The 18345-nt window shown below is 52.1% G+C and overlaps 26 non-coding genes across 26 annotated transcripts; 9 read left to right on the top strand and 17 right to left on the bottom strand.

Moving 5' to 3' along the window:
- Positions 1 to 115: 115 nt before the first annotated feature.
- On the bottom strand, positions 116 to 187 carry TRNAE-UUC (transfer RNA glutamic acid (anticodon UUC)). Its single transcript has one exon. It is a non-coding gene; the product is annotated as a tRNA-Glu (tRNA).
- Positions 188 to 430: 243 nt separating this feature from the next.
- On the top strand, positions 431 to 513 carry TRNAL-UAA (transfer RNA leucine (anticodon UAA)). Its single transcript has one exon. It is a non-coding gene; the product is annotated as a tRNA-Leu (tRNA).
- Positions 514 to 1607: 1094 nt separating this feature from the next.
- On the bottom strand, positions 1608 to 1679 carry TRNAE-CUC (transfer RNA glutamic acid (anticodon CUC)). Its single transcript has one exon. It is a non-coding gene; the product is annotated as a tRNA-Glu (tRNA).
- Positions 1680 to 2297: 618 nt separating this feature from the next.
- TRNAE-UUC (transfer RNA glutamic acid (anticodon UUC)) lies at positions 2298 to 2369 on the bottom strand. Its single transcript has one exon. It is a non-coding gene; the product is annotated as a tRNA-Glu (tRNA).
- A 243-nt stretch (positions 2370 to 2612) lies between these two features.
- Positions 2613 to 2695, top strand: TRNAL-UAA (transfer RNA leucine (anticodon UAA)). The gene has a single exon. It is a non-coding gene; the product is annotated as a tRNA-Leu (tRNA).
- A 1094-nt stretch (positions 2696 to 3789) lies between these two features.
- TRNAE-CUC (transfer RNA glutamic acid (anticodon CUC)) lies at positions 3790 to 3861 on the bottom strand. Its single transcript has one exon. It is a non-coding gene; the product is annotated as a tRNA-Glu (tRNA).
- Positions 3862 to 4479: 618 nt separating this feature from the next.
- Positions 4480 to 4551, bottom strand: TRNAE-UUC (transfer RNA glutamic acid (anticodon UUC)). The gene has a single exon. It is a non-coding gene; the product is annotated as a tRNA-Glu (tRNA).
- Positions 4552 to 4794: 243 nt separating this feature from the next.
- TRNAL-UAA (transfer RNA leucine (anticodon UAA)) lies at positions 4795 to 4877 on the top strand. The gene has a single exon. It is a non-coding gene; the product is annotated as a tRNA-Leu (tRNA).
- A 1094-nt stretch (positions 4878 to 5971) lies between these two features.
- Positions 5972 to 6043, bottom strand: TRNAE-CUC (transfer RNA glutamic acid (anticodon CUC)). Its single transcript has one exon. It is a non-coding gene; the product is annotated as a tRNA-Glu (tRNA).
- Positions 6044 to 6661: 618 nt separating this feature from the next.
- Positions 6662 to 6733, bottom strand: TRNAE-UUC (transfer RNA glutamic acid (anticodon UUC)). Its single transcript has one exon. It is a non-coding gene; the product is annotated as a tRNA-Glu (tRNA).
- Positions 6734 to 6976: 243 nt separating this feature from the next.
- TRNAL-UAA (transfer RNA leucine (anticodon UAA)) lies at positions 6977 to 7059 on the top strand. Its single transcript has one exon. It is a non-coding gene; the product is annotated as a tRNA-Leu (tRNA).
- A 1094-nt stretch (positions 7060 to 8153) lies between these two features.
- Positions 8154 to 8225, bottom strand: TRNAE-CUC (transfer RNA glutamic acid (anticodon CUC)). The gene has a single exon. It is a non-coding gene; the product is annotated as a tRNA-Glu (tRNA).
- Positions 8226 to 8843: 618 nt separating this feature from the next.
- On the bottom strand, positions 8844 to 8915 carry TRNAE-UUC (transfer RNA glutamic acid (anticodon UUC)). The gene has a single exon. It is a non-coding gene; the product is annotated as a tRNA-Glu (tRNA).
- Positions 8916 to 9158: 243 nt separating this feature from the next.
- Positions 9159 to 9241, top strand: TRNAL-UAA (transfer RNA leucine (anticodon UAA)). Its single transcript has one exon. It is a non-coding gene; the product is annotated as a tRNA-Leu (tRNA).
- A 1094-nt stretch (positions 9242 to 10335) lies between these two features.
- On the bottom strand, positions 10336 to 10407 carry TRNAE-CUC (transfer RNA glutamic acid (anticodon CUC)). The gene has a single exon. It is a non-coding gene; the product is annotated as a tRNA-Glu (tRNA).
- A 618-nt stretch (positions 10408 to 11025) lies between these two features.
- TRNAE-UUC (transfer RNA glutamic acid (anticodon UUC)) lies at positions 11026 to 11097 on the bottom strand. The gene has a single exon. It is a non-coding gene; the product is annotated as a tRNA-Glu (tRNA).
- Positions 11098 to 11340: 243 nt separating this feature from the next.
- Positions 11341 to 11423, top strand: TRNAL-UAA (transfer RNA leucine (anticodon UAA)). Its single transcript has one exon. It is a non-coding gene; the product is annotated as a tRNA-Leu (tRNA).
- A 1094-nt stretch (positions 11424 to 12517) lies between these two features.
- Positions 12518 to 12589, bottom strand: TRNAE-CUC (transfer RNA glutamic acid (anticodon CUC)). The gene has a single exon. It is a non-coding gene; the product is annotated as a tRNA-Glu (tRNA).
- A 618-nt stretch (positions 12590 to 13207) lies between these two features.
- TRNAE-UUC (transfer RNA glutamic acid (anticodon UUC)) lies at positions 13208 to 13279 on the bottom strand. The gene has a single exon. It is a non-coding gene; the product is annotated as a tRNA-Glu (tRNA).
- A 243-nt stretch (positions 13280 to 13522) lies between these two features.
- Positions 13523 to 13605, top strand: TRNAL-UAA (transfer RNA leucine (anticodon UAA)). Its single transcript has one exon. It is a non-coding gene; the product is annotated as a tRNA-Leu (tRNA).
- A 1094-nt stretch (positions 13606 to 14699) lies between these two features.
- On the bottom strand, positions 14700 to 14771 carry TRNAE-CUC (transfer RNA glutamic acid (anticodon CUC)). The gene has a single exon. It is a non-coding gene; the product is annotated as a tRNA-Glu (tRNA).
- Positions 14772 to 15389: 618 nt separating this feature from the next.
- Positions 15390 to 15461, bottom strand: TRNAE-UUC (transfer RNA glutamic acid (anticodon UUC)). The gene has a single exon. It is a non-coding gene; the product is annotated as a tRNA-Glu (tRNA).
- A 243-nt stretch (positions 15462 to 15704) lies between these two features.
- On the top strand, positions 15705 to 15787 carry TRNAL-UAA (transfer RNA leucine (anticodon UAA)). Its single transcript has one exon. It is a non-coding gene; the product is annotated as a tRNA-Leu (tRNA).
- Positions 15788 to 16881: 1094 nt separating this feature from the next.
- Positions 16882 to 16953, bottom strand: TRNAE-CUC (transfer RNA glutamic acid (anticodon CUC)). Its single transcript has one exon. It is a non-coding gene; the product is annotated as a tRNA-Glu (tRNA).
- Positions 16954 to 17571: 618 nt separating this feature from the next.
- TRNAE-UUC (transfer RNA glutamic acid (anticodon UUC)) lies at positions 17572 to 17643 on the bottom strand. Its single transcript has one exon. It is a non-coding gene; the product is annotated as a tRNA-Glu (tRNA).
- A 243-nt stretch (positions 17644 to 17886) lies between these two features.
- Positions 17887 to 17969, top strand: TRNAL-UAA (transfer RNA leucine (anticodon UAA)). The gene has a single exon. It is a non-coding gene; the product is annotated as a tRNA-Leu (tRNA).
- Positions 17970 to 18345: the final 376 nt, after the last annotated feature.

Here is an 18345-nt window from a genome sequence, read left to right as displayed (position 1 = left end):
CAGGAGAACAAGCCCCATTCCTCCGCTTTCATCTATTGGGAGGGGTGCCTTTTTAAAGACCTTCTTTTAAAAAAGATACAGAGACAAATTAAGCAATCTATGCTTTAGAGGGATCTTCCCTGACCGGGAATCGAACCCGGGCCGCGGCGGTGAAAGCGCCAAATCCTAGCCACTAGACCACCAGGGAGTAGATGCTCTAGTGTGCCTGCCTTGCTCACCCCCTTATTGTGACTAAGCTAACTCCAATATAAAAATTAACGGTAAGGTCCGAGTGGGAGAAAGTTAGGTGTCACACAGTGTGTTTGTTATAAGCAATTACTTTTAACCTCCTGCAAAAGCCTTTTAACTCTGCAATCACCTCTTGCTGGACAGCTGGTGCTACAGCAGCAAGCATAAAAAGGGAGTTGAAGAAAGTAAATCCTTGGGTCTCACCAGGGTGGCCGAGTGGTTAAGGCGTTGGACTTAAGATCCAATGGACGTTTGTCCGCATGGGTTCGAGCCCCATTCCTGGTATGGGTTTTCAGCAGGTTTGTAGGAACGTGCAGATGCTTTTGAAAAGCATTTTCCTCCGCCCTCCTCGGCCTCCCACTGCCCCTCCCCAACAGTCCCCATTCAAGCCTCAGGTGTGGAGTCTGCTGCTACTCTTCTACCAGCATGGATGCTTCCCAGAGCAATGAAGTGCCATCTACACAGAGCCCCTGCCTAGAGAAATACACCTCCTATGTCTTTTTCCACTATAGGGAGCAGGAGAAACTGATTGCTTCCTGGGCAACATGGGTCTGCCACTAGAATTTGCAGATTTCTCCCCTTTTTTTGATTTACGCCTACAGGCTCTCCCTTCCCAGTGGAGCAGGATCTGCTGATGCAGGCCCGGCTGGCTCAAACGTGCAAAGGGTTCTCCACAGGCCTCTGGGAAAGAAATTGAGCAGAGTTTCCTGCCCCGCCTCCTCTCGCCTTCCGAACGGGCTTCCAAACGGGCAATGCCCTGACGGGTCCCCCACAACCTATCCTGCCCATGCCCACACCCCTGTATATGAGGGTGACCCATGTCCCTCACCCTCCATGCTCGAATGGAAGGCCTGTGTGTCCTGAGGGGAGCACCAGACAGGCATCTCTCAGGCCAGGCAGACACCTGTAGTACCTGTTAAGCTCCAAAGCCTGTACATTCCCAAGATGCAACACGTCACTATGCAAATCAGGCAGCCCTTGCCACACCCTCCCCGCCTCTGGCCTCTGCCGCTTTCCGTACGTGCAGCTCAGCTTTTTCTTACCCAGAGGCAGACTTCCGTTTTAGCAAACAGGTGGGTTGCAGTGGGTCCAGGACGCCATTTGGAGACAAAGCCTGCGGCCCAGTCAAAGGAGGACTACCTGCCACAGGCCATGGGGTCAGAAGCCTACAAAAGGAAGCGCGCCTCGGAATACAGGATCTCACTTGCTCAAGAGCCTTGCCTCCCACCATGGGAAGCAGCTCTAAAGGAACCTGGCGAAAATCATATTTTGAGCGATACTGCGTCATGCTAGGCAAATTGTGAGTCAGAAAAGCAACTTCATTTTGAGAAGCCCTGACCTACGGGAAGGAAAAGCTTTCAAGGTCAGAAGAGGGACTTTTCCCTGACCGGGAATCGAACCCGGGCCGCGGCGGTGAGAGCGCCGAATCCTAACCACTAGACCACCAGGGAGCCCAGAGCCGTGCAGCAAAAGTTCATACACTGCTCTCCGAGTGACAAAGCTCATGGGGGCTGAAAACATATTTTATTCTACAGCAAATATGAATCGGAACTTAATCCTCATGAAGCCACCAGACTGCCTGTCACTTCCAGGCACAGGCCATCCTCTCCCCCTTGCTACTGAACCGATGAATTCCTGCACAATCAGGATCCCCGGGAAAACCCAAGAGGGACACCTAGTGGCTGCTGATGGCGCACAGACAGCTGGTACACCTTCTCTCACCTATCTCGTTATTCAGCTTGCTGGAAGAATACATTGCGCTTAAGCGATTCAAGAGTGCAAAGGAGAAGAGTGCTCCAAAGTAGATGTATGCATCACAGCAGGGTTTTCCAGCAATTTACCTTTCTGTTGAGCTGGTACTGCACTTCACGCCAACATAGAGCACCTGACTGGGTGGGGGACTGCGTGCGCACAAAGGTGGCTTAGGTCAATGGGGGCAAAGCAACCTGGGGCACAGGAGAACAAGCCCAATTCCTCCGCTTTCATCTATTGGGAGGGGTGCCTTTTTAAAGACCTTCTTTTAAAAAAGATACACAGACAAATTAAGCAATCTATGCTTTAGAGGGATCTTCCCTGACCGGGAATCGAACCCGGGCCGCGGCGGTGAAAGCGCCAAATCCTAGCCACTAGACCACCAGGGAGTAGATGCTCTAGTGTAACTGCCTTGCTCACCCCCTTATTGTGACTAAGCTAACTCCAATATAAAAATTAACGGTAAGGTCCGAGTGGGAGAAAGTTAGGTGTCACACAGTGTGTTTGTTATAAGCAATTACTTTTAACCTCCTGCAAAAGCCTTTTAACTCTGCAATCACCTCTTGCTGGACAGCTGGTGCTACAGTAGCAAGCATAAAAAGGGAGTTGAAGAAAGTAAATCCTTGGGTCTCACCAGGGTGGCCGAGTGGTTAAGGCGTTGGACTTAAGATCCAATGGACGTTTGTCCGCATGGGTTCGAGCCCCATTCCTGGTATGGGTTTTCAGCAGGTTTGTAGGAACGTGCAGATGCTTTTGAAAAGCATTTTCCTCCGCCCTCCTCGGCCTCCCACTGCCCCTCCCCAACAGTCCCCATTCAAGCCTCAGGTGTGGAGTCTGCTGCTACTCTTCTACCAGCATGGATGCTTCCCAGAGCAATGAAGTGCCATCTACACAGAGCCCCTGCCTAGAGAAATACACCTCCTATGTCTTTTTCCACTATAGGGAGCAGGAGAAACTGATTGCTTCCTGGGCAACATGGGTCTGCCACTAGAATTTGCAGATTTCTCCCCTTTTTTTGATTTACGCCTACAGGCTCTCCCTTCCCAGTGGAGCAGGATCTGCTGATGCAGGCCCGGCTGGCTCAAACGTGCAAAGGGTTCTCCACAGGCCTCTGGGAAAGAAATTGAGCAGAGTTTCCTGCCCCGCCTCCTCTCGCCTTCCGAACGGGCTTCCAAACGGGCAATGCCCTGACGGGTCCCCCACAACCTATCCTGCCCATGCCCACACCCCTGTATATGAGGGTGACCCATGTCCCTCACCCTCCATGCTCGAATGGAAGGCCTGTGTGTCCTGAGGGGAGCACCAGACAGGCATCTCTCAGGCCAGGCAGACACCTGCAGTACCTGTTAAGCTCCAAAGCCTGTACATTCCCAAGATGCAACAGGTCACTATGCAAATCAGGCAGCCCTTGCCACACCCTCCCCGCCTCTGGCCTCTGCCGCTTTCCGTACGTGCAGCTCAGCTTTTTCTTACCCAGAGGCAGACTTCCGTTTTAGCAAACAGGTGGGTTGCAGTGGGTCCAGGACGCCATTTGGAGACAAAGCCTGCGGCCCAGTCAAAGGAGGACTACCTGCCACAGGCCATGGGGTCAGAAGCCTACAAAAGGAAGCGCGCCTCGGAATACAGGATCTCACTTGCTCAAGAGCCTTGCCTCCCACCATGGGAAGCAGCTCTAAAGGAACCTTGCGAAAATCATATTTTGAGCGATACTGCGTCATGCTAGGCAAATTGTGAGTCAGAAAAGCAACTTCATTTTGAGAAGCCCTGACCTACGGGAAGGAAAAGCTTTCAAGGTCAGAAGAGGGACTTTTCCCTGACCGGGAATCGAACCCGGGCCGCGGCGGTGAGAGCGCCGAATCCTAACCACTAGACCACCAGGGAGCCCAGAGCCGTGCAGCAAAAGTTCATACACTGCTCTCCGAGTGACAAAGCTCATGGGGGCTGAAAACATATTTTATTCTACAGCAAATATGAATCGGAACTTAATCCTCATGATGCCACCAGACTGCCTGTCACTTCCAGGCACAGGCCATCCTCTCCCCCTTGCTACTGAACCGATGAATTCCTGCACAATCAGGATCCCTGGGAAAACCCAAGAGGGACACCTAGTGGCTGCTGATGGCGCACAGACAGCTGGTACACCTTCTCTCACCTATCTCGTTATTCAGCTTGCTGGAAGAATACATTGCGCTTAAGCGATTCAAGAGTGCAAAGGAGAAGAGTGCTCCAAAGTAGATGTATGCATCACAGCAGGGTTTTCCAGCAATTTACCTTTCTGTTGAGCTGGTACTGCACTTCACGCCAACATAGAGCACCTGACTGGGTGGGGGACTGCGTGCGCACAAAGGTGGCTTAGGTCAATGGGGGCAAAGCAACCTGGGGCACAGGAGAACAAGCCCCATTCCTCCGCTTTCATCTATTGGGAGGGGTGCCTTTTTAAAGACCTTCTTTTAAAAAAGATACACAGACAAATTAAGCAATCTATGCTTTAGAGGGATCTTCCCTGACCAGGAATCGAACCCGGGCCGCGGCGGTGAAAGCGCCGAATCCTAGCCACTAGACCACCAGGGAGTAGATGCTCTAGTGTGCCTGCCTTGCTCACCCCCTTATTGTGACTAAGCTAACTCCAATATAAAAATTAACGGTAAGGTCCGAGTGGGAGAAAGTTAGGTGTCACACAGTGTGTTTGTTATAAGCAATTACTTTTAACCTCCTGCAAAAGCCTTTTAACTCTGCAATCACCTCTTGCTGGACAGCTGGTGCTACAGCAGCAAGCATAAAAAGGGAGTTGAAGAAAGTAAATCCTTGGGTCTCACCAGGGTGGCCGAGTGGTTAAGGCGTTGGACTTAAGATCCAATGGACGTTTGTCCGCATGGGTTCGAGCCCCATTCCTGGAATGGGTTTTCAGCAGGTTTGTAGGAACGTGCAGATGCTTTTGAAAAGCATTTTCCTCCGCCCTCCTCGGCCTCCCACTGCCCCTCCCCAACAGTCCCCATTCAAGCCTCAGGTGTGGAGTCTGCTGCTACTCTTCTACCAGCATGGATGCTTCCCAGAGCAATGAAGTGCCATCTACACAGAGCCCCTGCCTAGAGAAATACACCTCCTATGTCTTTTTCCACTATAGGGAGCAGGAGAAACTGATTGCTTCCTGGGCAACATGGGTCTGCCGCTAGAATTTGCAGATTTCTCCCCTTTTTTTGATTTACGCCTACAGGCTCTCCCTTCCCAGTGGAGCAGGATCTGCTGATGCAGGCCCGGCTGGCTCAAACGTGCAAAGGGTTCTCCACAGGCCTCTGGGAAAGAAATTGAGCAGAGTTTCCTGCCCCGCCTCCTCTCGCCTTCCGAACGGGCTTCCAAACGGGCAATGCCCTGACGGGTCCCCCACAACCTATCCTGCCCATGCCCACACCCCTGTATATGAGGGTGACCCATGTCCCTCACCCTCCATGCTCGAATGGAAGGCCTGTGTGTCCTGAGGGGAGCACCAGACAGGCATCTCTCAGGCCAGGCAGACACCTGCAGTACCTGTTAAGCTCCAAAGCCTGTACATTCCCAAGATGCAACAGGTCACTATGCAAATCAGGCAGCCCTTGCCACACCCTCCCCGCCTCTGGCCTCTGCCGCTTTCCGTACGTGCAGCTCAGCTTTTTCTTACCCAGAGGCAGACTTCCGTTTTAGCAAACAGGTGGGTTGCAGTGGGTCCAGGACGCCATTTGGAGACAAAGCCTGCGGCCCAGTCAAAGGAGGACTACCTGCCACAGGCCATGGGGTCAGAAGCCTACAAAAGGAAGCGCGCCTCGGAATACAGGATCTCACTTGCTCAAGAGCCTTGCCTCCCACCATGGGAAGCAGCTCTAAAGGAACCTTGCGAAAATCATATTTTGAGCGATACTGCGTCATGCTAGGCAAATTGTGAGTCAGAAAAGCAACTTCATTTTGAGAAGCCCTGACCTACGGGAAGGAAAAGCTTTCAAGGTCAGAAGAGGGACTTTTCCCTGACCGGGAATCGAACCCGGGCCGCGGCGGTGAGAGCGCCGAATCCTAACCACTAGACCACCAGGGAGCCCAGAGCCGTGCAGCAAAAGTTCATACACTGCTCTCCGAGTGACAAAGCTCATGGGGGCTGAAAACATATTTTATTCTACAGCAAATATGAATCGGAACTTAATCCTCATGATGCCACCAGACTGCCTGTCACTTCCAGGCACAGGCCATCCTCTCCCCCTTGCTACTGAACCGATGAATTCCTGCACAATCAGGATCCCCGGGAAAACCCAAGAGGGACACCTAGTGGCTGCTGATGGCGCACAGACAGCTGGTACACCTTCTCTCACCTATCTCGTTATTCAGCTTGCTGGAAGAATACATTGCGCTTAAGCGATTCAAGAGTGCAAAGGAGAAGAGTGCTCCAAAGTAGATGTATGCATCACAGCAGGGTTTTCCAGCAATTTACCTTTCTGTTGAGCTGGTACTGCACTTCACGCCAACATAGAGCACCTGACTGGGTGGGGGACTGCGTGCGCACAAAGGTGGCTTAGGTCAATGGGGGCAAAGCAACCTGGGGCACAGGAGAACAAGCCCCATTCCTCCGCTTTCATCTATTGGGAGGGGTGCCTTTTTAAAGACCTTCTTTTAAAAAAGATACACAGACAAATTAAGCAATCTATGCTTTAGAGGGATCTTCCCTGACCGGGAATCGAACCCGGGCCGCGGCGGTGAAAGCGCCAAATCCTAGCCACTAGACCACCAGGGAGTAGATGCTCTAGTGTGCCTGCCTTGCTCACCCCCTTATTGTGACTAAGCTAACTCCAATATAAAAATTAACGGTAAGGTCCGAGTGGGAGAAAGTTAGGTGTCACACAGTGTGTTTGTTATAAGCAATTACTTTTAACCTCCTGCAAAAGCCTTTTAACTCTGCAATCACCTCTTGCTGGACAGCTGGTGCTACAGCAGCAAGCATAAAAAGGGAGTTGAAGAAAGTAAATCCTTGGGTCTCACCAGGGTGGCCGAGTGGTTAAGGCGTTGGACTTAAGATCCAATGGACGTTTGTCCGCATGGGTTCGAGCCCCATTCCTGGTATGGGTTTTCAGCAGGTTTGTAGGAACGTGCAGATGCTTTTGAAAAGCATTTTCCTCCGCCCTCCTCGGCCTCCCACTGCCCCTCCCCAACAGTCCCCATTCAAGCCTCAGGTGTGGAGTCTGCTGCTACTCTTCTACCAGCATGGATGCTTCCCAGAGCAATGAAGTGCCATCTACACAGAGCCCCTGCCTAGAGAAATACACCTCCTATGTCTTTTTCCACTATAGGGAGCAGGAGAAACTGATTGCTTCCTGGGCAACATGGGTCTGCCACTAGAATTTGCAGATTTCTCCCCTTTTTTTGATTTACGCCTACAGGCTCTCCCTTCCCAGTGGAGCAGGATCTGCTGATGCAGGCCCGGCTGGCTCAAACGTGCAAAGGGTTCTCCACAGGCCTCTGGGAAAGAAATTGAGCAGAGTTTCCTGCCCCGCCTCCTCTCGCCTTCCGAACGGGCTTCCAAACGGGCAATGCCCTGACGGGTCCCCCACAACCTATCCTGCCCATGCCCACACCCCTGTATATGAGGGTGACCCATGTCCCTCACCCTCCATGCTCGAATGGAAGGCCTGTGTGTCCTGAGGGGAGCACCAGACAGGCATCTCTCAGGCCAGGCAGACACCTGCAGTACCTGTTAAGCTCCAAAGCCTGTACATTCCCAAGATGCAACACGTCACTATGCAAATCAGGCAGCCCTTGCCACACCCTCCCCGCCTCTGGCCTCTGCCGCTTTCCGTACGTGCAGCTCAGCTTTTTCTTACCCAGAGGCAGACTTCCGTTTTAGCAAACAGGTGGGTTGCAGTGGGTCCAGGACGCCATTTGGAGACAAAGCCTGCGGCCCAGTCAAAGGAGGACTACCTGCCACAGGCCATGGGGTCAGAAGCCTACAAAAGGAAGCGCGCCTCGGAATACAGGATCTCACTTGCTCAAGAGCCTTGCCTCCCACCATGGGAAGCAGCTCTAAAGGAACCTTGCGAAAATCATATTTTGAGCGATACTGCGTCATGCTAGGCAAATTGTGAGTCAGAAAAGCAACTTCATTTTGAGAAGCCCTGACCTACGGGAAGGAAAAGCTTTCAAGGTCAGAAGAGGGACTTTTCCCTGACCGGGAATCGAACCCGGGCCGCGGCGGTGAGAGCGCCGAATCCTAACCACTAGACCACCAGGGAGCCCAGAGCCGTGCAGCAAAAGTTCATACACTGCTCTCCGAGTGACAAAGCTCATGGGGGCTGAAAACATATTTTATTCTACAGCAAATATGAATCGGAACTTAATCCTCATGATGCCACCAGACTGCCTGTCACTTCCAGGCACAGGCCATCCTCTCCCCCTTGCTACTGAACCGATGAATTCCTGCACAATCAGGATCCCCGGGAAAACCCAAGAGGGACACCTAGTGGCTGCTGATGGCGCACAGACAGCTGGTACACCTTCTCTCACCTATCTCGTTATTCAGCTTGCTGGAAGAATACATTGCGCTTAAGCGATTCAAGAGTGCAAAGGAGAAGAGTGCTCCAAAGTAGATGTATGCATCACAGCAGGGTTTTCCAGCAATTTACCTTTCTGTTGAGCTGGTACTGCACTTCACGCCAACATAGAGCACCTGACTGGGTGGGGGACTGCGTGCGCACAAAGGTGGCTTAGGTCAATGGGGGCAAAGCAACCTGGGGCACAGGAGAACAAGCCCCATTCCTCCGCTTTCATCTATTGGGAGGGGTGCCTTTTTAAAGACCTTCTTTTAAAAAAGATACAGAGACAAATTAAGCAATCTATGCTTTAGAGGGATCTTCCCTGACCGGGAATCGAACCCGGGCCGCGGCGGTGAAAGCGCCAAATCCTAGCCACTAGACCACCAGGGAGTAGATGCTCTAGTGTGCCTGCCTTGCTCACCCCCTTATTGTGACTAAGCTAACTCCAATATAAAAATTAACGGTAAGGTCCGAGTGGGAGAAAGTTAGGTGTCACACAGTGTGTTTGTTATAAGCAATTACTTTTAACCTCCTGCAAAAGCCTTTTAACTCTGCAATCACCTCTTGCTGGACAGCTGGTGCTACAGCAGCAAGCATAAAAAGGGAGTTGAAGAAAGTAAATCCTTGGGTCTCACCAGGGTGGCCGAGTGGTTAAGGCGTTGGACTTAAGATCCAATGGACGTTTGTCCGCATGGGTTCGAGCCCCATTCCTGGTATGGGTTTTCAGCAGGTTTGTAGGAACGTGCAGATGCTTTTGAAAAGCATTTTCCTCCGCCCTCCTCGGCCTCCCACTGCCCCTCCCCAACAGTCCCCATTCAAGCCTCAGGTGTGGAGTCTGCTGCTACTCTTCTACCAGCATGGATGCTTCCCAGAGCAATGAAGTGCCATCTACACAGAGCCCCTGCCTAGAGAAATACACCTCCTATGTCTTTTTCCACTATAGGGAGCAGGAGAAACTGATTGCTTCCTGGGCAACATGGGTCTGCCACTAGAATTTGCAGATTTCTCCCCTTTTTTTGATTTACGCCTACAGGCTCTCCCTTCCCAGTGGAGCAGGATCTGCTGATGCAGGCCCGGCTGGCTCAAACGTGCAAAGGGTTCTCCACAGGCCTCTGGGAAAGAAATTGAGCAGAGTTTCCTGCCCCGCCTCCTCTCGCCTTCCGAACGGGCTTCCAAACGGGCAATGCCCTGACGGGTCCCCCACAACCTATCCTGCCCATGCCCACACCCCTGTATATGAGGGTGACCCATGTCCCTCACCCTCCATGCTCGAATGGAAGGCCTGTGTGTCCTGAGGGGAGCACCAGACAGGCATCTCTCAGGCCAGGCAGACACCTGTAGTACCTGTTAAGCTCCAAAGCCTGTACATTCCCAAGATGCAACACGTCACTATGCAAATCAGGCAGCCCTTGCCACACCCTCCCCGCCTCTGGCCTCTGCCGCTTTCCGTACGTGCAGCTCAGCTTTTTCTTACCCAGAGGCAGACTTCCGTTTTAGCAAACAGGTGGGTTGCAGTGGGTCCAGGACGCCATTTGGAGACAAAGCCTGCGGCCCAGTCAAAGGAGGACTACCTGCCACAGGCCATGGGGTCAGAAGCCTACAAAAGGAAGCGCGCCTCGGAATACAGGATCTCACTTGCTCAAGAGCCTTGCCTCCCACCATGGGAAGCAGCTCTAAAGGAACCTGGCGAAAATCATATTTTGAGCGATACTGCGTCATGCTAGGCAAATTGTGAGTCAGAAAAGCAACTTCATTTTGAGAAGCCCTGACCTACGGGAAGGAAAAGCTTTCAAGGTCAGAAGAGGGACTTTTCCCTGACCGGGAATCGAACCCGGGCCGCGGCGGTGAGAGCGCCGAATCCTAACCACTAGACCACCAGGGAGCCCAGAGCCGTGCAGCAAAAGTTCATACACTGCTCTCCGAGTGACAAAGCTCATGGGGGCTGAAAACATATTTTATTCTACAGCAAATATGAATCGGAACTTAATCCTCATGAAGCCACCAGACTGCCTGTCACTTCCAGGCACAGGCCATCCTCTCCCCCTTGCTACTGAACCGATGAATTCCTGCACAATCAGGATCCCCGGGAAAACCCAAGAGGGACACCTAGTGGCTGCTGATGGCGCACAGACAGCTGGTACACCTTCTCTCACCTATCTCGTTATTCAGCTTGCTGGAAGAATACATTGCGCTTAAGCGATTCAAGAGTGCAAAGGAGAAGAGTGCTCCAAAGTAGATGTATGCATCACAGCAGGGTTTTCCAGCAATTTACCTTTCTGTTGAGCTGGTACTGCACTTCACGCCAACATAGAGCACCTGACTGGGTGGGGGACTGCGTGCGCACAAAGGTGGCTTAGGTCAATGGGGGCAAAGCAACCTGGGGCACAGGAGAACAAGCCCAATTCCTCCGCTTTCATCTATTGGGAGGGGTGCCTTTTTAAAGACCTTCTTTTAAAAAAGATACACAGACAAATTAAGCAATCTATGCTTTAGAGGGATCTTCCCTGACCGGGAATCGAACCCGGGCCGCGGCGGTGAAAGCGCCAAATCCTAGCCACTAGACCACCAGGGAGTAGATGCTCTAGTGTAACTGCCTTGCTCACCCCCTTATTGTGACTAAGCTAACTCCAATATAAAAATTAACGGTAAGGTCCGAGTGGGAGAAAGTTAGGTGTCACACAGTGTGTTTGTTATAAGCAATTACTTTTAACCTCCTGCAAAAGCCTTTTAACTCTGCAATCACCTCTTGCTGGACAGCTGGTGCTACAGTAGCAAGCATAAAAAGGGAGTTGAAGAAAGTAAATCCTTGGGTCTCACCAGGGTGGCCGAGTGGTTAAGGCGTTGGACTTAAGATCCAATGGACGTTTGTCCGCATGGGTTCGAGCCCCATTCCTGGTATGGGTTTTCAGCAGGTTTGTAGGAACGTGCAGATGCTTTTGAAAAGCATTTTCCTCCGCCCTCCTCGGCCTCCCACTGCCCCTCCCCAACAGTCCCCATTCAAGCCTCAGGTGTGGAGTCTGCTGCTACTCTTCTACCAGCATGGATGCTTCCCAGAGCAATGAAGTGCCATCTACACAGAGCCCCTGCCTAGAGAAATACACCTCCTATGTCTTTTTCCACTATAGGGAGCAGGAGAAACTGATTGCTTCCTGGGCAACATGGGTCTGCCACTAGAATTTGCAGATTTCTCCCCTTTTTTTGATTTACGCCTACAGGCTCTCCCTTCCCAGTGGAGCAGGATCTGCTGATGCAGGCCCGGCTGGCTCAAACGTGCAAAGGGTTCTCCACAGGCCTCTGGGAAAGAAATTGAGCAGAGTTTCCTGCCCCGCCTCCTCTCGCCTTCCGAACGGGCTTCCAAACGGGCAATGCCCTGACGGGTCCCCCACAACCTATCCTGCCCATGCCCACACCCCTGTATATGAGGGTGACCCATGTCCCTCACCCTCCATGCTCGAATGGAAGGCCTGTGTGTCCTGAGGGGAGCACCAGACAGGCATCTCTCAGGCCAGGCAGACACCTGCAGTACCTGTTAAGCTCCAAAGCCTGTACATTCCCAAGATGCAACAGGTCACTATGCAAATCAGGCAGCCCTTGCCACACCCTCCCCGCCTCTGGCCTCTGCCGCTTTCCGTACGTGCAGCTCAGCTTTTTCTTACCCAGAGGCAGACTTCCGTTTTAGCAAACAGGTGGGTTGCAGTGGGTCCAGGACGCCATTTGGAGACAAAGCCTGCGGCCCAGTCAAAGGAGGACTACCTGCCACAGGCCATGGGGTCAGAAGCCTACAAAAGGAAGCGCGCCTCGGAATACAGGATCTCACTTGCTCAAGAGCCTTGCCTCCCACCATGGGAAGCAGCTCTAAAGGAACCTTGCGAAAATCATATTTTGAGCGATACTGCGTCATGCTAGGCAAATTGTGAGTCAGAAAAGCAACTTCATTTTGAGAAGCCCTGACCTACGGGAAGGAAAAGCTTTCAAGGTCAGAAGAGGGACTTTTCCCTGACCGGGAATCGAACCCGGGCCGCGGCGGTGAGAGCGCCGAATCCTAACCACTAGACCACCAGGGAGCCCAGAGCCGTGCAGCAAAAGTTCATACACTGCTCTCCGAGTGACAAAGCTCATGGGGGCTGAAAACATATTTTATTCTACAGCAAATATGAATCGGAACTTAATCCTCATGATGCCACCAGACTGCCTGTCACTTCCAGGCACAGGCCATCCTCTCCCCCTTGCTACTGAACCGATGAATTCCTGCACAATCAGGATCCCTGGGAAAACCCAAGAGGGACACCTAGTGGCTGCTGATGGCGCACAGACAGCTGGTACACCTTCTCTCACCTATCTCGTTATTCAGCTTGCTGGAAGAATACATTGCGTTTAAGCGATTCAAGAGTGCAAAGGAGAAGAGTGCTCCAAAGTAGATGTATGCATCACAGCAGGGTTTTCCAGCAATTTACCTTTCTGTTGAGCTGGTACTGCACTTCACGCCAACATAGAGCACCTGACTGGGTGGGGGACTGCGTGCGCACAAAGGTGGCTTAGGTCAATGGGGGCAAAGCAACCTGGGGCACAGGAGAACAAGCCCCATTCCTCCGCTTTCATCTATTGGGAGGGGTGCCTTTTTAAAGACCTTCTTTTAAAAAAGATACACAGACAAATTAAGCAATCTATGCTTTAGAGGGATCTTCCCTGACCAGGAATCGAACCCGGGCCGCGGCGGTGAAAGCGCCGAATCCTAGCCACTAGACCACCAGGGAGTAGATGCTCTAGTGTGCCTGCCTTGCTCACCCCCTTATTGTGACTAAGCTAACTCCAATATAAAAATTAACGGTAAGGTCCGAGTGGGAGAAAGTTAGGTGTCACACAGTGTGTTTGTTATAAGCAATTACTTTTAACCTCCTGCAAAAGCCTTTTAACTCTGCAATCACCTCTTGCTGGACAGCTGGTGCTACAGCAGCAAGCATAAAAAGGGAGTTGAAGAAAGTAAATCCTTGGGTCTCACCAGGGTGGCCGAGTGGTTAAGGCGTTGGACTTAAGATCCAATGGACGTTTGTCCGCATGGGTTCGAGCCCCATTCCTGGAATGGGTTTTCAGCAGGTTTGTAGGAACGTGCAGATGCTTTTGAAAAGCATTTTCCTCCGCCCTCCTCGGCCTCCCACTGCCCCTCCCCAACAGTCCCCATTCAAGCCTCAGGTGTGGAGTCTGCTGCTACTCTTCTACCAGCATGGATGCTTCCCAGAGCAATGAAGTGCCATCTACACAGAGCCCCTGCCTAGAGAAATACACCTCCTATGTCTTTTTCCACTATAGGGAGCAGGAGAAACTGATTGCTTCCTGGGCAACATGGGTCTGCCGCTAGAATTTGCAGATTTCTCCCCTTTTTTTGATTTACGCCTACAGGCTCTCCCTTCCCAGTGGAGCAGGATCTGCTGATGCAGGCCCGGCTGGCTCAAACGTGCAAAGGGTTCTCCACAGGCCTCTGGGAAAGAAATTGAGCAGAGTTTCCTGCCCCGCCTCCTCTCGCCTTCCGAACGGGCTTCCAAACGGGCAATGCCCTGACGGGTCCCCCACAACCTATCCTGCCCATGCCCACACCCCTGTATATGAGGGTGACCCATGTCCCTCACCCTCCATGCTCGAATGGAAGGCCTGTGTGTCCTGAGGGGAGCACCAGACAGGCATCTCTCAGGCCAGGCAGACACCTGCAGTACCTGTTAAGCTCCAAAGCCTGTACATTCCCAAGATGCAACAGGTCACTATGCAAATCAGGCAGCCCTTGCCACACCCTCCCCGCCTCTGGCCTCTGCCGCTTTCCGTACGTGCAGCTCAGCTTTTTCTTACCCAGAGGCAGACTTCCGTTTTAGCAAACAGGTGGGTTGCAGTGGGTCCAGGACGCCATTTGGAGACAAAGCCTGCGGCCCAGTCAAAGGAGGACTACCTGCCACAGGCCATGGGGTCAGAAGCCTACAAAAGGAAGCGCGCCTCGGAATACAGGATCTCACTTGCTCAAGAGCCTTGCCTCCCACCATGGGAAGCAGCTCTAAAGGAACCTTGCGAAAATCATATTTTGAGCGATACTGCGTCATGCTAGGCAAATTGTGAGTCAGAAAAGCAACTTCATTTTGAGAAGCCCTGACCTACGGGAAGGAAAAGCTTTCAAGGTCAGAAGAGGGACTTTTCCCTGACCGGGAATCGAACCCGGGCCGCGGCGGTGAGAGCGCCGAATCCTAACCACTAGACCACCAGGGAGCCCAGAGCCGTGCAGCAAAAGTTCATACACTGCTCTCCGAGTGACAAAGCTCATGGGGGCTGAAAACATATTTTATTCTACAGCAAATATGAATCGGAACTTAATCCTCATGATGCCACCAGACTGCCTGTCACTTCCAGGCACAGGCCATCCTCTCCCCCTTGCTACTGAACCGATGAATTCCTGCACAATCAGGATCCCCGGGAAAACCCAAGAGGGACACCTAGTGGCTGCTGATGGCGCACAGACAGCTGGTACACCTTCTCTCACCTATCTCGTTATTCAGCTTGCTGGAAGAATACATTGCGCTTAAGCGATTCAAGAGTGCAAAGGAGAAGAGTGCTCCAAAGTAGATGTATGCATCACAGCAGGGTTTTCCAGCAATTTACCTTTCTGTTGAGCTGGTACTGCACTTCACGCCAACATAGAGCACCTGACTGGGTGGGGGACTGCGTGCGCACAAAGGTGGCTTAGGTCAATGGGGGCAAAGCAACCTGGGGCACAGGAGAACAAGCCCCATTCCTCCGCTTTCATCTATTGGGAGGGGTGCCTTTTTAAAGACCTTCTTTTAAAAAAGATACACAGACAAATTAAGCAATCTATGCTTTAGAGGGATCTTCCCTGACCGGGAATCGAACCCGGGCCGCGGCGGTGAAAGCGCCAAATCCTAGCCACTAGACCACCAGGGAGTAGATGCTCTAGTGTGCCTGCCTTGCTCACCCCCTTATTGTGACTAAGCTAACTCCAATATAAAAATTAACGGTAAGGTCCGAGTGGGAGAAAGTTAGGTGTCACACAGTGTGTTTGTTATAAGCAATTACTTTTAACCTCCTGCAAAAGCCTTTTAACTCTGCAATCACCTCTTGCTGGACAGCTGGTGCTACAGCAGCAAGCATAAAAAGGGAGTTGAAGAAAGTAAATCCTTGGGTCTCACCAGGGTGGCCGAGTGGTTAAGGCGTTGGACTTAAGATCCAATGGACGTTTGTCCGCATGGGTTCGAGCCCCATTCCTGGTATGGGTTTTCAGCAGGTTTGTAGGAACGTGCAGATGCTTTTGAAAAGCATTTTCCTCCGCCCTCCTCGGCCTCCCACTGCCCCTCCCCAACAGTCCCCATTCAAGCCTCAGGTGTGGAGTCTGCTGCTACTCTTCTACCAGCATGGATGCTTCCCAGAGCAATGAAGTGCCATCTACACAGAGCCCCTGCCTAGAGAAATACACCTCCTATGTCTTTTTCCACTATAGGGAGCAGGAGAAACTGATTGCTTCCTGGGCAACATGGGTCTGCCACTAGAATTTGCAGATTTCTCCCCTTTTTTTGATTTACGCCTACAGGCTCTCCCTTCCCAGTGGAGCAGGATCTGCTGATGCAGGCCCGGCTGGCTCAAACGTGCAAAGGGTTCTCCACAGGCCTCTGGGAAAGAAATTGAGCAGAGTTTCCTGCCCCGCCTCCTCTCGCCTTCCGAACGGGCTTCCAAACGGGCAATGCCCTGACGGGTCCCCCACAACCTATCCTGCCCATGCCCACACCCCTGTATATGAGGGTGACCCATGTCCCTCACCCTCCATGCTCGAATGGAAGGCCTGTGTGTCCTGAGGGGAGCACCAGACAGGCATCTCTCAGGCCAGGCAGACACCTGCAGTACCTGTTAAGCTCCAAAGCCTGTACATTCCCAAGATGCAACACGTCACTATGCAAATCAGGCAGCCCTTGCCACACCCTCCCCGCCTCTGGCCTCTGCCGCTTTCCGTACGTGCAGCTCAGCTTTTTCTTACCCAGAGGCAGACTTCCGTTTTAGCAAACAGGTGGGTTGCAGTGGGTCCAGGACGCCATTTGGAGACAAAGCCTGCGGCCCAGTCAAAGGAGGACTACCTGCCACAGGCCATGGGGTCAGAAGCCTACAAAAGGAAGCGCGCCTCGGAATACAGGATCTCACTTGCTCAAGAGCCTTGCCTCCCACCATGGGAAGCAGCTCTAAAGGAACCTTGCGAAAATCATATTTTGAGCGATACTGCGTCATGCTAGGCAAATTGTGAGTCAGAAAAGCAACTTCATTTTGAGAAGCCCTGACCTACGGGAAGGAAAAGCTTTCAAGGTCAGAAGAGGGACTTTTCCCTGACCGGGAATCGAACCCGGGCCGCGGCGGTGAGAGCGCCGAATCCTAACCACTAGACCACCAGGGAGCCCAGAGCCGTGCAGCAAAAGTTCATACACTGCTCTCCGAGTGACAAAGCTCATGGGGGCTGAAAACATATTTTATTCTACAGCAAATATGAATCGGAACTTAATCCTCATGATGCCACCAGACTGCCTGTCACTTCCAGGCACAGGCCATCCTCTCCCCCTTGCTACTGAACCGATGAATTCCTGCACAATCAGGATCCCCGGGAAAACCCAAGAGGGACACCTAGTGGCTGCTGATGGCGCACAGACAGCTGGTACACCTTCTCTCACCTATCTCGTTATTCAGCTTGCTGGAAGAATACATTGCGCTTAAGCGATTCAAGAGTGCAAAGGAGAAGAGTGCTCCAAAGTAGATGTATGCATCACAGCAGGGTTTTCCAGCAATTTACCTTTCTGTTGAGCTGGTACTGCACTTCACGCCAACATAGAGCACCTGACTGGGTGGGGGACTGCGTGCGCACAAAGGTGGCTTAGGTCAATGGGGGCAAAGCAACCTGGGGCACAGGAGAACAAGCCCCATTCCTCCGCTTTCATCTATTGGGAGGGGTGCCTTTTTAAAGACCTTCTTTTAAAAAAGATACAGAGACAAATTAAGCAATCTATGCTTTAGAGGGATCTTCCCTGACCGGGAATCGAACCCGGGCCGCGGCGGTGAAAGCGCCAAATCCTAGCCACTAGACCACCAGGGAGTAGATGCTCTAGTGTGCCTGCCTTGCTCACCCCCTTATTGTGACTAAGCTAACTCCAATATAAAAATTAACGGTAAGGTCCGAGTGGGAGAAAGTTAGGTGTCACACAGTGTGTTTGTTATAAGCAATTACTTTTAACCTCCTGCAAAAGCCTTTTAACTCTGCAATCACCTCTTGCTGGACAGCTGGTGCTACAGCAGCAAGCATAAAAAGGGAGTTGAAGAAAGTAAATCCTTGGGTCTCACCAGGGTGGCCGAGTGGTTAAGGCGTTGGACTTAAGATCCAATGGACGTTTGTCCGCATGGGTTCGAGCCCCATTCCTGGTATGGGTTTTCAGCAGGTTTGTAGGAACGTGCAGATGCTTTTGAAAAGCATTTTCCTCCGCCCTCCTCGGCCTCCCACTGCCCCTCCCCAACAGTCCCCATTCAAGCCTCAGGTGTGGAGTCTGCTGCTACTCTTCTACCAGCATGGATGCTTCCCAGAGCAATGAAGTGCCATCTACACAGAGCCCCTGCCTAGAGAAATACACCTCCTATGTCTTTTTCCACTATAGGGAGCAGGAGAAACTGATTGCTTCCTGGGCAACATGGGTCTGCCACTAGAATTTGCAGATTTCTCCCCTTTTTTTGATTTACGCCTACAGGCTCTCCCTTCCCAGTGGAGCAGGATCTGCTGATGCAGGCCCGGCTGGCTCAAACGTGC

This window comes from Lissotriton vulgaris, chromosome 4_1 (genome assembly GCF_964263255.1).
Source record: "Lissotriton vulgaris chromosome 4_1, aLisVul1.2, whole genome shotgun sequence".
In the NCBI taxonomy this organism is placed as follows: Eukaryota; Metazoa; Chordata; class Amphibia; order Caudata; family Salamandridae; genus Lissotriton; species Lissotriton vulgaris.
Note: the sequence above shows the minus strand (reverse complement) of the source record. Positions and strands in the feature narration are given on the sequence as shown.